The sequence below is a fragment of the Lepus europaeus genome, chromosome 6, assembly GCF_033115175.1.
Source record: "Lepus europaeus isolate LE1 chromosome 6, mLepTim1.pri, whole genome shotgun sequence".
In the NCBI taxonomy this organism is placed as follows: Eukaryota; Metazoa; Chordata; class Mammalia; order Lagomorpha; family Leporidae; genus Lepus; species Lepus europaeus.
In genome coordinates, this window is record NC_084832.1 from 119,883,637 (window position 1) to 119,888,252 (window position 4,616).

A 4,616-nucleotide genomic window follows, 5' to 3' on the forward strand; every position below is an offset into this window, starting at 1 on the left:
TGGAGAATATTACTTTACCGCACCCTAGTAAGGATTCCTGCTGATGAGGAAGACAGACTGTTGTCCTGTAGGTGGTACCATCATAGCTGGATCGTTCATCAGCCAAGTCTTGAACTTGTCTTGAACTTGTCTTTTCCCCACAGTCAGTGAACACGTTTTTTTTGTCTTGGCAAATGAGTTGGGCAGGACAGTGTCACACCTGAATCCATTCCCTACCCCCTTCCCTGAGTGCCACATTCAATTGTATAAGAAAACCTATGAACACATTTTTAGTCAGTTTTTTAAAAAAAAAAACCACATTTCCCCTCAAATAACCATTATAACTGTGGTTTAAATACTATATTTTCCTTAAAGTAGCTCTTAGCAATGTCCTTCCACTTGATTATGGTGTATGAGTTTGATACATTTGCTATGCTGATTCAGAAAAACAAAATAACTACATTAAAAATACAAAATAGATCGCTTCTCGGCCTTTTGGCTAAGATCAAGTGTAGTATCTGTTCTTATCAGTTTAATATCTGATACGTCCTCTATCCGAGGACAAAAAAAAATACAAAATCTTATGTATACATCCTATCTCTTAGAATTCTATAGATGAAGCTTCCCTTGGGGTTTCAGGTATCTGTGAATGTGTGAAATCTTACTACTGAATTCTTTCCAATTCCACCCCATAGTTAAAACCTCAAGTGCAGGCAACGTCACACTGCCTGCTAGAAACGCATCCTTGGAAAGGACTTGAAAATCACAGTTGCTGTCTTGCTCACTCATCACAGATCTTGGCCTGGAGTTCCTGGCAGGAAGAGTGTTTGAATGGGGCCCATCTCAAGCTCTAATAGAAGCTGTTGGAAAAATAAAAGTTGGCAACGTTTTTCGGCAAAGGGCCAAGAGTAGGGGAAGCTACTTTTATCTTGTTAAGTGGAGATAATAGAACAGCCTGACCTTAAGTATCGCTTGTAAAGGAGACCAGCAGGCCACCCTATGTTTAACGAGGTGCCACACTGGGTTTAGAGGACGGCGTTCCAATGACAGGGGCTTCAGTGGGTACGCTGAAGGCTATTGCAGCTGCCACAGGAGAATATTCGCTGGTGCACATTGTACTTTGCAAGTCTCCTTGGGACTGTTGCTCATTCATTAAATTCTCCCAAACGGTCCTCGAAGAAGCATCATCATCTTCTATCGCGCCTAAGAGAGACTGAGAGTGAGACAAAGCCACAGGCTTTATTAGGAGAAAGCACCTGCTAGCTTCCAGGTTGTGTTCTATTTGGTGAAGTCATGAGCTCTTTATTTCTCTTTGTCATGAATGTATATTGGCAATGTAAGCAGTAGAAGGAGTGAGTCCTTGCTTTTCTATTTACCTGTTAGTTCTATGAAGTTCAAAAAGACACAGAAATTCTCAGAGCCTGGATTTACTGTTCCATAAAATGAAGAAAGTGTTGATACCTACGGCACAGGGCTATCCTAATGATCAAATGAAATAGCACAGGTACAGTTCCTTTATGAGCTGTCAACCCAATTGAAATATTTAATTAAATGCATATATTCTGTTTGACCATTATTCTCTGTAGACTGTAGAGATCTTAATCTAAATTACTCCCTCCTCAGGCATTCAGATTAGCATCTGATAATGCATTGGGATAATTAGACGATGAAAATGACCTGAAGAGTAATAATTTGTGTTTGGCTTTTGACTCTTAATATTTTCCTTCCTTTATCTGATAAATATTAGCATTGTGTAAGTCAGTTCAGGAAGTACCTTCCTTCCTGATTCCCATCATGGATGCCACACTGAATTTCTTTTAAATCAGGGGTAGCTAATTGATTTGTAGCTGGGCTTTGTCTTTTTCAATGGCCATGGCTGTCCTGCATCTTTGGACAGTGATTTCAGCTGCACTGTTGTAATCCCTGTGGCATCCCATGAGTCAGCACCAATCATTTTTGGGGAGAGTCAGTTTGACCCTTTGGGTAAACGTGATATCTCTGGATTTCTCAGATGTAACAACAGACTTTGACCTGGGGTCAGCACAGAGCGATAAGAATTAGAAGTCAAAGAACAAGAATGAAAGGGAAGGAATCAGGATATTCAGCAAATACATTGTGCCACAGGAAAGCAGGAAATGTCCCACATGGGGGAGATTACATAAGGGAGGAGACAGTAAAGAGAAAAAGGGAAAATGGTCATCCAGAGACTTTCATTTAAATGTACCATTTGTGTGTACATCTTTGTGAACAAGTTGAAGTACTCTATATATTTTAAATACTCTATAATTTTGAAATACTCTATATTTCACTCATTTTTAACAAATTTTATGTATTTCCCTTTCTTTGAAAGGTAGAGACAGCAGACACAGATCTTCCATCCACTGGTTCACTCCCCAAATACTACAACTGCTAGGGCTGGTGAGGCTGAAGCTAGGACCCTGTAAATCTCTGCCACTTGGGTTGCAGAGACCCACCTACTTGAGCGATCATCTGCTGCCTTCCAGGGTGTGCGTTAGCAGAAAGCTAAATTGGATGCAGAGGAGCCTGGACCCAAAGCAGGTACTCTGTATGGGATGTGTTGTCCCAAGCAGCATCTTAACTTCTCTGCCATATGCCCGCCCACTCCTCAGCCCACCAGTTCTTAGGTATGAGGACCCATCCAGGTGGGAGCAGCTGTAGGGATATGGAAGATGGAGATCTGATCAAGGTCTGATCCAGATAGTTTCTGTCTAGCTTAGCGACTTTAATTTTGTCTCACCTCAGCTCACTCTATGACTGTTGAGAACATTAAAATTCCAGATTGAAAACTCTCTGCTTTCTGTGCAACATTTGTGGAAAGTATCTGAAGTCAAAGAACGTCTGTTAATACATGCAAGTTAGATATGGCCATGCCTAGGTTTACTTTAGGCCTGGAAAAGATGATGAATAATTCAACTCATTCTTCATTGGAGGGACTCTCATGGGATAGGTTAGATGTTCCTTGAGAGATGTATATATGGAAATTAGGCTTCCATAAAGTCATGAACGCTTCCTTGTCACCCCTCACAATAAATAAAATAGGAATCAGGAGAATATATTGAATAAAATTAATCTGGTCCTCTGTAGTTGTCATTTCTTTAGGGGAGAAAGAAAGGATATATAAAGACTCTTAGCTCCTTTAAATGACTGTGGTCTACTGTCTACGAAAATGCTTTAGAGAGATTTCTTAATAGACACTGTTACCTAACATTTTCTCACATCTCTTTCCTTCTTCCTAAGAGGACCTTGATTTTGTTCAGGCGTCCATCTCCATCTATGTGATGATCCAGCCCTTGGCCTCTGGGATGAGTTGCAATCAATTTTGGTGCTCCCATGCCCTGATGGTGGTTGGTTTGGCAAGGGTGGGAGATCTGATTCTGCCGAATGACCTGAAGAGGAGGAATGATGGGAGATTCTGGACAGGTTTGAGTGTCTCCCAAATGTCCATCGTGTTTTGGGCTTGGCCCCCAAGTTGATGAAATTGAAGGGTGGGGCATCTGTAGGAGGTAGGACCTAGAGAGAGGTACTTAGATCTGTGGGGGCGTGAGGTAGTTCTCTCGAGGGAGGGGCTTGTTGCAAAAGGAACAAGCCTAACTCTTCCTCCTCCTCTCCCTGCTTCCTGTTGGAGACATGATCATAGGCTCTGATGTGTGTTTCTATCATTGCCTCCCATCATTGGCCATCTGCCTTGGGGCCCTCACCAGAACTGAGCTGATGTGGGTGCCATGCCCTTGAAGTCCCAAAACTGTGAGCTAAGTAAACCTCTTTTCTTCGTATAGGTCTCAGGTGTGTGATCATAGTAATGAAGAGTTGAGCTGACTAGTCAAAAGTTCTTTGTTCCTAAGAAACACAGAGTGACGTTTCTTGTTCCTATAGACAAAGCTGTACCTGGATATGGAGCTCTTACCTGAGACTCAGCCTGACATACAGAGGAAGGCCGAGCCGTGAGCACCTTAAAGAAGCAGAGCCGAGGCTACTTAGTCAACATCTGGAGGTTGACCTAACTATGACATTCTTATTACATGAGACAATAAATGTTTAAAATATTAAGGCACTATGAATTAAGTTTTCTGTGATTTGCAGCTAAGAAATCTATAATAGGTATAGTTACCAAGCAGTTAACCAGAGGATCCAAAGCTGTCACTGCTGTTCTGTAGTCTTCACCTTTGCTTACACTGGAAGATCATTTTGCACCCTGTGGCCATGAGACGACACAGAAGTGAATGTCAGTGTCAATCTAATTGAAGCTCAGGGTATACTTTGAGATGGACAACTCAGAAAACTCAGAAAACTCAGCCTTTAGCTGGTAGGAGCAGTGATGTGTTCCTGAGGCAAGAGTTGGGGTTAGTTGTTCTGGGAGACTTCAGAGAGATGATGTGTATGAGAATTTAAGTTTTAAAGTGCCTTCGCTGCTGTAATAAAGTGAAAGTCCAAATTAGCTAAAATTATACCTTTTGTTCCTCCCTTCAGAGACTACCTATTATAACCCCCTCAGTAAAGTACTTTGAATATGTATTATAATCTTTATGTGGTAGGCTGTAGAGTAGTCAGCCAGGAAGAGAGGTATTTACTCCATTTCATGGTCTTGTGGGCACCACTGATCAGTTTTTTTGCTGGAT

At 41.7% G+C, this 4,616-nt stretch overlaps 1 non-coding gene across 1 annotated transcript; it reads left to right on the forward strand.

The window, feature by feature from the left end:
* Positions 1-458: 458 nt before the first annotated feature.
* LOC133762683 (U2 spliceosomal RNA) lies at positions 459-643 on the forward strand. Its single transcript, XR_009866348.1, has one exon. It is a non-coding gene; the product is annotated as a U2 spliceosomal RNA (small nuclear RNA).
* Positions 644-4,616: the final 3,973 nt, after the last annotated feature.